Genomic DNA, 12,060 nt, shown 5'->3' on the forward strand with positions numbered 1-12,060 from the left:
AACATCCCTAATCATCAGGGAAATGCAAATCAAAACAACTCTGAGATACCACCTTATGCCTGTCAGAGTGGCTAAGATCAAAAACACTGAAGACACTTTATGCTGGAGAGGATGTGGATCGAGGGGAACTCTACTCCACTGCTGGTGGGAATGCAAGCTTGTACAATCACTTTGGAAATCAATATGATGCTTTCTTAGAAAATTGGGAATCAATCTCCCCCAAGATCCAGCTATATCACTCCTGGGCATATACCCAAGAAATGCTCAATCATACCGAAAGAGCACTTGCTCAGCTATGTTCATATCAGCATTTTTTGTAAAAGCCAAAACCTGGAAACAACCTAGATGCCCTTCAACTGAAGAATGGATAAATAAATTGTGGCACATATACACAATGGAATACTACTCAGGAGAGAAAAACAATGACATCATGAGGTTTGCAGGCAAAAGGATGGATCTAGAAAAAATCATCCTGAGTGAGGTAACCCAGACTCAGAAAGACAAATATGGTATGTACTCACTCATCGGAAGATGCTAGATGTGGAACAAAGATGACTGGACTGCTACTCACATCACCAGTGAGGCTACCTTGAAAACGGGACCCCAAAAAAGACACGGAGAAATGGATGAGATCTACATGAACAGCCTGGTCATGAGTGGGAACAATGAAGGGTGACGGTCAAGGGAAAGAGAGTGGGAGATCCTAGCTGGATCAAGAAAAGAGAGGGAGAACAAGGAATAGGAGACCATGATAAATGAAGACCACATGAGAAGGGGAGGAAGCAGAGAGCTAGGGAGGCCAATGGAGATCCACAAAGATACCCCCACAAAAGACTGCTGGCAATGGTCGAGAGATGGCCGGGACTGACCTACTCTGGTGATGGGATGGCCAAACACCCTGATAGTTGTGCCATAAACCCCATCCAAGGATTGAGGAATCTGGATGCAGACATCCACAGCTGGGCCCCTAGTGGATCACTGGTAGTCTGATTAGTGAGAAAGAGGAGGGTTTATATGAGCGAGAATTGTTGAAACCAAGGTTGGATAAAGCACAGGGACAAATAACCAAATGAATGGAAGCATATGAACTATGAGCCACAGGCTGAGGGGCCCCCAACTGGATCAGGCCCTCTGAATGGGTGAGACAGTCAATTGGCTTGATCTGTTTTGGAGGCATCTGGGCAGTGGTGCCTTGTCCTTGGCTCGTTGCATGAGTTGGCTGGTTGAATCCTGGGACTTATGCAGGGACACTTGGCTCGGTCTGGGAGAGGGGGACTGGACCTGCTTGGACTGAGTCTATCAGGTCGATCCTGTTCCTCGGGGAAGACCTTGATCTGGAGGAGGTGGGAATGGGGGGTGGGCTGAGGGGAGGGTGAGGGGGGTGGGGAGAGCAGGGGGTTCTGTGGCTATTATGTGGAACTTAATGGTGTTGTAGAATAAAAAAAATAAAAAAAGAAAAAAAAAGTTCTAGGCAAAGCTTTTTTTTTTTCATGAATCTAACCACTGAAAAGTTTCCAATATTGGTGAGTATAGTGGAGCACACAGTTCCCAACAGTCATATGTGAGACTGTTGCTGGATCTAGTCTAGACTATATAGTGAGTTCCAGGATAGCCAGAGCTACATAATGAGACACTGTCTCAGTAAACAAACAAACAAATCAAAATATTCCCCAAAACCAAGACTGATGACAGGCTTCTAAGGACCCTAATATAACTCATTGCATCATCAGGTAGATTGGTGTGGAGTCTTGTCTTTGTTCCTATCACTGTTGTCTCATGTCTGGTATGTAGGTATTATGCTTGTATCCCTAGGTAAAGTTCACACAACATTCCCAAAGAATCTCCCAGGCAGGCAAGAAAACTGACCATGAGTTTTGTCTCATTTCAGGAGTAAAGGAGAACCAAGAAGAAGCTCTGAGAGAAAAAGACCAACCACCTTGGAGTCCCTCAAGTGAAGGTCCTGACTCAGGAAGTCACCAGGTTTATTTTGCATTAAGTCCTGGTCTGTGGTGAGTGGTAGCATACAGGCAGACGTAGATGGTTACAGTGGAGATGTTCTGAAGGAAGAGACCACAATCAGACTTGGGCTTGTAATCCCAGCACTCAGCAAGCTGAAGGATGAGGAGGAGTCTGAGACTTGCATGAGGTTTAAGAGGTACTGTTTCAGAAACAGAAACAAAAACTAAGAAACCAGGGAGAGACAGAAGCCACACATTCTGGAAGCCAACCCATTACAGCAGAGGAAAGAAGAATCAGACACCTGGTTGGAGCAGTTCCTCTTCCTCAGGGGCTTCCTCATGATCACAAGCAGAACCCAGTCTGCACAGGCCACAAGTTTTGTGTCTGGGTGCATTTGGAAAGAGGCTGATCTTCTGTAAACTTGTGGCAACTGGAAGATGCCATGACCCTGCTTTTCACAGGTCTACTCTATCTTGGTGAGATGTCAAATGGGGAGGGAGAATTCTCATCTGATAGGGAATCCACCTCACAACCACGAATTGGTCCAGCAGGATGTCTCAGCAGCTCTACAAGGCATCTGGAAGTGGAGGTCATGCTCATGTTTTAGTGCAAACTCTCACAGGTAACTAACTCTTTTGCAGAACTGAGTCTGGACCCAGGAAAACAGTATTGGCAGGTGAGTGTCTTCTCAGCTGTCCCTGTTTGGACATCCTTGGTGTGACCACAGGTAATTCCTGAACTGGGAAGATGAAGGATGCCCCCAAAACATTGCACTCTCAAATCAGTTAGTATTCATCACACACACTTGGTGATGTTTCTGCTTATTTACTTACATATTTTAAAACACAATTAATTTTTGATTTTTTGGAAGATTCTCATCATGCACCCCAATTCTGCTTATTTCCCAATCCCTCCATATCCACCCTTGACTCCTGCAGTATGCTCTCCCAAATTAATTAAAAACAGAGCAAAACAAACATAACACCCTCCTCACCCCACCATCTTTCCAACACCTCTTCATTCTTGCCAGTGTCATCAGGAGCTCTGGTGTGTCATGCAGTACACCCCTTTTATCCAATCAGCCCCATTCACAATATGTTCATTGCAAAGAGTCTGTTTTCAGCATCTGGTTTCTGGTCCACCTTCATCATTGGGCCACACAGAAACTTCTCTTGGACAGCCTATTTATGCCCTGAGTTATGCAGATCCTGTGGTGATCCTTTGGCAGGTCCAGGCCCTTCATGCACTTCAGACGGTCATGGATGGGACAGCTGTTAGGGTGGGCCCAGAATGTGGGTCTGAATGGTAGATGAGCTGGTTGGTTTGGGACATTGGGGCCACACACTCAGGCAAGTGGCAGAGCCAGCACCCCTTGGCCAATACCACTAGGGCCAGGTCTGCCATGCCTGTGGTAAGTGTTGGAGTAATTTCTCCTGAATGCTAGAGTCAGCTCTCCCATGGGGAGACAGGTCCAGATCTCCAGTGTCCATTAATATGCAGGGTCAGGGAGGGACAGAGCTGGCTCAGCATGGCATTGGATTGCAAAACACTTGGTTCCTATGACCCACTGGGGCAACACAAGCTGTGAGCAGAACCACAGATCCTGGCTGCTGTTGGGTCCCAGACACATTCCTGATCCACAGCAGCAGCCAATGTCTGCTCCCAACTGGCTGTGCACTCCACTTGCACTGACATGATCCCAATGGCAGTAAGGCCATAGGAATCAATCATGGCCACTGCTGGTGGCCCTGACCCCTGACATTAGCACTGCTTTTGATGTTGTCAGGAGACACAGATATCAACACAGACTTTGGCTGCAGTAGGCCCAAAGACCCACACATGCTCCTCAGCAACAGCCCTGGCGCAGGTAACAACTTGGCCCCATCAGAAGCAAGTCCCTTTGAGACCAACATGGTCATGGGATGTGGTCTAGACCCTGGGCATCCTTTTGGCCTTTGGTGGCACCACGGGCCATGGACAACACAGACCTCAACTGTGAAAAGACCACAAACCCTGACATGGTCCTTAGCAGCAGCCCAGGCTCAGATGTCACCATGGCCCTAGGTGGTAGCACAGGCTACTCAGATCAACTTTGCCCCTGTGGAAATGTGCTCCTCAGACACCAAAATCTAACCATGTGGCAGCCCAGACCCCTAACATCAGTATTGCCTTGAATGGTATCAGGAGCCATGGACATCAACACAGACCCTGACTGTGGTAAGGCTACAGACCCAGACATGGTTCTCATCAGCAGCCCTGATACAGAGGACACCATGGCCCCAATGGCAGCATGGCCTTGAACACCAAAATGGCCACAAGAGGTCACCTAGTCCCTGGGCATTTGTGTGGCCTTTGCTGGAGCTGTGGGTCATGGACAACACAGACCTCAACTGTGATAGGACCACAGATCCAGACAAGGTTCCAGGCTTGGATGTCAACATGGCCTGGGTGGCAGCACATGTTATACAGATTAGCATATTCCTGGTAGAAGCATCTGCCCATTCCTCCAAGCTCTCACTTCTTCAGAAGTGCCTCTCACCACAGCACATGAACCTCTCCTCCTCTCTTCCTCTCACATTTTACCACCATACACTTGCTCATCATCATAGTGTCACCATGAGGACCCAGGGTTCTCTATGGGGTTCTTTGGCCCTCCTGAACAACAGAGTCCTGGGAGAGCATTAGGTTCCTCAGGCAGGCAGCACCATGAGGTCCCAGGCTGCCCTGTAGGTTCTGTCACCTACCTGAACTGCTTGACATCAGGCAGCCTATGGACGCTTCAGGCAGGCTGGACTCTGAGGACCTAGACTGCCAAGTGGTTGTCATTAGCACACCTGAGCAGCATGACATCTCCGTTGATTCTTTAGGCAGGCTGGACTGTGAGGACCCAAGTTGCCCTATGGTTGCCACTCCTCACCCATCAGAACTATAGACAAGTAAATGTTACACTGCAAAGCTTTTTTCCAGGGACATAACCACTGATACATTTCCAATATTGCTTGTCATAGATGACCACACTGTTCTCAACTGTTGTGAGGTGGGAATGGTTGGTTGATATCTCCTGGTGTACATAGTGAGTTCCAGGACACCCAGAGGTATATAGTGAGACCCTGTATGAAACAGACATAAACCACACCAACTAAAATACCCAAAGCAAAGCAAAACACCAAAACCAAAAAAGATTGAACATATGATTCATGGGAACCCTCATATATCTCATTGGTTCACCAGCTCGATTTGTGTGGAATCTTGTCTTTGTTTCTGTCACTTGTGTATCATCTGGGGTGAGTAGACATTGTTCTTTTATCCTCAGGACAAGTTCACATGTCACTGAAGCTTGTCCAGGGCAGGGTAGGAAACAGTTAGTTTAGTTTGTAACTAATAAACTCATAAACTAACATGAGTTTAGTTTGGCTGCAGGAATGAAGGAGATCCAAGAAGTAATCTTGAGAGAAAAAGACCAGACCTGAATCCCTTGGAGATAATGTTGGCTCAGGAAATCATTAGGTTTATTCCCTGTTAAGTCCTAGTTCTAGGAGATTGGGAACATCCAGGCATATTTAGATGTTTACAATGGAAATGTTCTGTAAAAAGAGACCACATTAGATTTATATATGTAATCTCAGGCCACAAGAAGTTGAGGGAGCAGGAGGAGTCTGACATTTGCATGAAATTCAAGAGTTTCGGTCTAAGAGACAAAAATAGAAACCAAGGAACCACCAAGAGACAGGAGCCACATATTCTGTAGCCCAACCCATCACAGCACTGGGAAAAGAAGAGTCAGGTGCCTGGGAAGAGCAGTTCCTGTTTCTGAGGGGCTGGTATTAGTTCATATTCATGACATGAAGGAGAAGGTACCCTACATAATCCATACACTTTGTGTCTGTACATTTGGCAAGAAGAACAACTATCTGCAAACTTGTGGTAACTGGAAGTTGTCATGACAACCTTTCTGATATCTGTGCTGTATCTTGGAGAGATGTAAAGACTGGTAGGGAGTATTCTACTCTGATAGTGAATCCACCTCACAACCATGCCTTGGGTCCTCAGGAAGTCTCAGGAGCTTAGAAGACATTTGGAAGTGGAGATCCTGCTCATGTTTCAGTGCAAACATCAAAGTTAACTCTTGTAGGCCTGAATCTGGGTCTCAGAAAACCAGTGCTAGTGGGTGACTGTCTTCCCAGCTGTCCCTGATTGGACATCCATGGTGGAAACCACAGTCCTGTCCTGAACAGATCATATAAAACAATAGGTGTGAGCTGATAGTGGGGATGCCTGAAACTTCCTTGGTCTGATAGCTTCTGTCTGAGGGTGAGTTCTGGGGAACCAGCTGTCAATATTCTTGGGGGTATCCTCACTAACCCTGGGCATAGTGGGGGACCATCAAACTCCAAAAGATATTCCTAACAGCGCCATGTTCTCCATGGGATCTAGGGAAAACATCATGAAGGAAAAATCACTGTTACTCTTACCAATCTGCTGGTGGTCAGAGCACAGTGACACACTGGAGCTGCTGATGGCAGGTGAGAGGACTCTAAGTGTCACAACCTTTGCCTCATTCCTCAGGAAGTATTCTTCCATAAGTATACTTCCAGAGCCCATCTGCTGGATACAGTTTGGGATGTATTTTATTTAACAGGCTGACTTCTCCTCTCCCAGGTGTTTACCATGGCAAACCTACTTTGTCAGCCTATCACAGCCCTTTGGTGACATCAGGTAGTAATGTGACCCTCCAGTGTGTCTCATCAAAATTCTACAGTGGTTTCATTTTCACTGGTGCATATTCTAAGTGCTCCAGGTCCCAAAAGGCACAGACCATACACAGTGAAGAGTCCCAGGCTCTGTTTCCTGACATGTCTGTGGCATCAGCAGGAGTTGGCCCTTCACATGTTAGGGATACTGTCGTAATGCCCCACATATGTTGTCAGAGTCCAGTAACCCTTTGAGATACATGTCTATGGTGAGACTTTTCATTCACTCAACTGTTAGACATCAGAAAAACTTTCTCATATACCCTGTAGAAACCCCAAGGAGGGTTTGTGGACATGATAGCTGAAGCATGCTCTTGTCTGCTAAGGCCCAGTGTTCAAAAAGACATGGAAATGTCAGAGCAGGATGGGATATTGCATGAACTGCAAAGGTCAACTAGATGACTTCCTGTCTTTTCTCCTGCTGGGAATCTCAAGAAAGCCCTCCCTGATGACCCTACAAAGGATCTGTCCTGGCCCATGAAGAATACCTAACTCTCCAGTGTTCCTCTGAGATGAGTTATAACAAATTTGCTCTCTCCAAAGATGGCGTAAATGATGTTCCCCAGGTCTCTTTCCATCAGTCTCATGCTGAATATTTCTATGCCAACTTCATCTTAGGCTCTGTGAATTTCTCCACTGGTGGTCAGTATAGATGCCTTGGTGCACATACTTTATCCTCTGTGTGGTAAGTCCCTAGTGACACTCTAGATATCCTGATCACAGGTGAGGAATGTAGTCACTCAGTGTGGACCATTTCTGGCCAAGTTCAGCTAGGGGGAGACAAGGGATTCATCATCCAAATGATGATGAGCCTCTCAGGGATAACAGGTCTAGGCACATGAGAATGGACAAGGGGCTGTCTGTTAAAATACAGAGCTAGGTTCTGAAACAGGGCCTCAGAACATGACTGTAGTCTTTCACTCTCATTTGTCTTCTCTGTAGGATATCCCCCTCACACATAATCTCCCAGTGCATCCTGGAACTACTGTGTCCTTAAGAGAGAATGTGACCCTGCTGTGTCAATCATCAGTCTCAGCGAACACTTTCTTTCTGTTCAAGGAAGGTGCAGCCCTTCCATACATGCATCAAAATCAAGTCTCAAGTTCTATAACATGAGGCAGAATCCTCCATGACTGCTGTGACCTCAGACCCTGGGTATTCTTGCATATGCTTTACCTTTCAAAGTTCATCTCCTTACCTGTTGTCATACTCCAGTGTCCCCAGCCAGATCAGGTTAGGTGATTCATTCCTTTGTGAGCTCAGAAGGTAACCCAAGATAATTGACTGAGGAATCTTATGCCTGAGAAAAGAGTAATTCTGCTTAGGGCATCAAAACAGAAGGTCAAATTCTATACAGAGGAAGGCACTGCTCAGAATGGAAACCCAGTTATCTTTTGCCGGGTTTGGTTGGTCCTGACCTGTTTGTCAACAATCTCCAGGCTCACAGACTCAGGATCACACAATGGAGAACCTCATCTTGATCATCATGTCTGGCTTAATCCCCACAATCTTGGGACTTTACTGTTTGAGGCTAGTCACAGCCAGAGAAGGACCCTGAATTCATCCTAGAAGTGAAGAGGAGAGAATATAATATACCTGGTCTGGTGACTAAGTCTTGGAAATAAAGTTGAGGATCTTAGGTGTTTTTTACAAGAAAGGTCAGTGCTTAATTTTGTAAATCACTTATGATAACAGATCCAGCAAGCTAATGTGTTTTAGGTGCAGGAAAATCTCAAATGTTGGGGTGAAGAGCTCTTCTACCACCACACTAAGTCTCTAAACCTCTACTTCTTGTGGATTTTTGAAGAATTGTCATTCATTTATTTTAAGGCCATGATATGGGGGAGCATCTAGTCCCACCATTGAGATTTGGGTTCTCACCTCTGTATATCTCCTGCTTTTCCTCAGTCCCAGGTGATATTTTCCTTTACTATATGTTGCTATATACCACATTGTGCATCATGAGCCTTTCTGTCCTCGAGAGATCTTTAATATCATACCAAATTAAAAAAAAATGATATACATGTGACCACCACCCTCCTACATTTCTACTTTATCTCCTTTAGACCATGATGAATTCCTACTGGAATATATGAGTACACAATTCAATGTCCACAATGCAGTCTTTCCTTTCTTTCCCTGGGCTTTTCCTTTTAGGTCCTCTAGCATTCTGTGCCACAGCATACAACATCTACATCAGAGGATAAGCAGGTCAGGTTGCTTAGTACTGGATTTACATCTCCCTAAATTACCAGCTAAGCGAGCCACATTTCTTTATAATGATACAGTGTCAATTGTTAAGGTATAGAATCAGAAAATGAACTGATACATATTGAAGGGAAAAGCAGTGCTTGAGTTTGGTATTTTCATGGTCAATCTGTAGAATTAGTGATGAAGATAATACCTTGAAGTATCTACATGTGCTAATGGCTACTCTGCTCTGAGGGACGGGTTCAGTCTGACTTTCAAAGTGAAACTGATACCTACATATGAGATAACATGCCTGTGGATATAAGCTTGAATAAGTCTATTTTCCTGTCAATGTGGGCAACTGATAGCAAGATGAGCTACCCCAGTACCCATCTACAGATAGAGCATAGCTACTAACAATCTTTTGGAGCCCTGACCCTACCCACCCAACCACAGAAGAGGAAGTCTCCCTGCAATGATCCTTCACAAGTGTAGGTCCAAAGATTGCATAATGTTAATCTCCTTCCTTGAACACAGAACCTTCTGCATTTTGGGAACTTGGTTTTCAGTTCTGCTTTTATGCTCATGAGTGTAGTTTGGTAACCTTTACATTTGTTATCATTTTATAATTGAATTTAATTGTACATACATATCCTCTGTCCTCCCTCATCCTGCCCTCCCCTTGGCCTCCCCCAAAACCAACTACACATTCTCATTTCCTCCTGGGCAAGGACTTCCCTGGGGATTCAGCTCAGCCTGGTAGATTCAGTCAAGGCAGGTCCAGTGCCCTCCTCCCTTCACCCAGGCAGAGCAATATGCTGAGATGATGTACCTATAAAATTCATGTATGTCGGTAAGAAAAGTCCATTAAATCTATAGGAGATTTTTTTAGCAGAATAGTATCAAATACAGAACCATGAGAATGCCATGTTTCCTTCTCCATTTCCCTGTGTGCCACCTGGTTTTGTATATCAACTTGACATAGTTAGAGTCATCAGAGGAAGGAAACTCAGTTGAGGGAATACCTCCATGAAATCCAGCTGTAAGTCATTTTCTCAATTAGTGATCAATGGGCAAATTCTCACCCTTGGTAGGTTGTGCCTTCACTGGGCTGCTTGTCCTGGGGTCTACAAGTAGGTGGGCTGATCAAGCCATGGGTAGCAAGCCAGTAAGCAGTACCACCCCATGACCTCTGCATCAGCTCCTCCCTACAGTAACCTGTCCTGTTTGATTACCTATCCCAACTTCCTTTAATAATAAACAGCAATTATGAAGAGTAAATCAAATAAACCCTTTCCTCCCCAACTTACCTTTTGGTCATGGTGTTTTTCACAGCAATAGAAACCCTAACTAAGACCAATTAGTACCAGTGTAGTGGGTTATTGCTGGGACAGACCTTACCATGTTTTTGGGAGGATTGTGGGAGGAAACTGGAACTTTGGACTAGAAGAGCCATTGAGTGTTGAGAGACCTCAATGGTGGGATGTTCTATGGGAACTTGGAAGATAAGAATATTGAGAGAAGTGCAGAAAATGGAGGCCTGATTGGCTTGTAAAATATCAGAGGGAAGTTTAAAGATAATATGAGGGCCATTTTCTATTTTTGAATTAAGAACATGTGGTTCTGGTTAGCTGGGGCTGAAAAATCAACTGTGATCAACAAGATACCAGAACTACTAAAGCAATCCTGTGGTTCTGGGTAGCCTGTTCTGAAGAATCATTGGTTATTAACAAGATACAAGAGTTAATAAACAATACTGTGGTTGGGGTCAGCTAGAGCTGAAGAATCAGTGGTAATTAACCAGATACCAGAATTACTGAAGTAAAACCTTTATGATACTGGGAAAATAGAAGCTGGTCAGCTGGAGTTGAGATACTAGCAGAGAAAAAGAAGAGACCAGAATCACTGAGGTGAAATCTGACTGGAAGTATTTCCTGAGATCACAGAGAAGCTGTAATCTAGAGGCAGCCAAGGTTGGACATGGTGAGGCAGCCTGACTTGGTAATGTGTATAAGTCTCCCAGTTGGTACTGGTTTTGATGTCATGAAGGGATCATAAAGATTAGCTGAGGATTGACATTATAACCAGAAAGAAGAGGCCTTTTGTTATGGTGCACCCTTATTGGCATTTGAAGCCTCAGGACTGAAGGGGTCTTGCAAAGAATTTGAAGCTTGGCATGATGAGGAGAGTCCATGAGAAGATATTGGTGAAAGTGAAGCCCATTTGCAGCAGAGGACCCCTGTGACTTTGAGATGCCAGTACAATGGAATGACCACCAAGAACAACAGTAGCTGTGGAGAGGAGTGAGTCAGAGCCTAGAACATGAGCTGTGTGTACTGCAGATGTCAGAGCTAGAGAAGTGACCCCAGCCCTTTGGAGTATTACAGAACAATGTGAATGGATCCCAGATATTGGAGGGTTCCAATTTTCATTTTGCTTTGATTTGATCATGACTGTGTCCTGACTCTTAACTATTGAAGTTATTTTATTGGAGCCCATGGTTGAAATACTTTGCATTTTAAAAGACTTTGGATTTTACAAGATTGCCTTTTTTTAAAGGGACTAAAATTTTATGTTTTGAATCTGTAAAGACTTTGAGGATTTTAAAGTTATTTAAGATGTTGGTGATGAAGAAGAAGGAAAGGATGTGGCTTTAAGGTGACATGTTTGTATGTCTACTTCACAAGCAGTCACGTATACTGGCTAGGTTTTTGTGTCAACTTGACACAACTTAGAGTCATCAGATGAACAAGACCCAGCTGAGGAAACACATCCATGAGATTCAGCTCCAAGGTATTTTCTCAATTAGTGTCAATGGGGAAAGGACATCATGGTGGGTGGTGACATCCCTGGGCTACTGGTCCTGGGTTCAATAAGAAGCTGGGCTCAACATGCCAGAAAAAGCAAGCTAGTAAACAGTTCCCTTTCATGGCTTCTGCATCAACTCCTGACCTATTTGAATTCCTGTCCTGACTTCCTTAGTGATGAACAGCATTACTGAAGTGTAAGCCAAATAAACATGTTTCTCTCTAATTTGCCTTTTGGTCATAGTGTTTCATCAAAACAATAGAGAAAACCTAAGAAAGCCTCATAGTTTCCTCTGTGTTCATCTAGAAGAATTGATAGATCAGGAGCTCAGTGTGGCCCTTCTGCTATATCT

General features: G+C 44.7%; 1 protein-coding gene across 1 annotated transcript in view; it reads left to right on the forward strand.

Moving 5' to 3' along the window:
- Positions 1–12,060, forward strand: part of LOC102912671 (leukocyte immunoglobulin-like receptor subfamily A member 6) — a 119,262-nt gene that overhangs the window by 85,815 nt on the left and 21,387 nt on the right. The gene's annotated exons all lie outside the window — the stretch shown is intronic.

Source organism: Peromyscus maniculatus, chromosome 1 (genome assembly GCF_049852395.1).
Source record: "Peromyscus maniculatus bairdii isolate BWxNUB_F1_BW_parent chromosome 1, HU_Pman_BW_mat_3.1, whole genome shotgun sequence".
Lineage (NCBI taxonomy): Eukaryota > Metazoa > Chordata > Mammalia > Rodentia > Cricetidae > Peromyscus > Peromyscus maniculatus.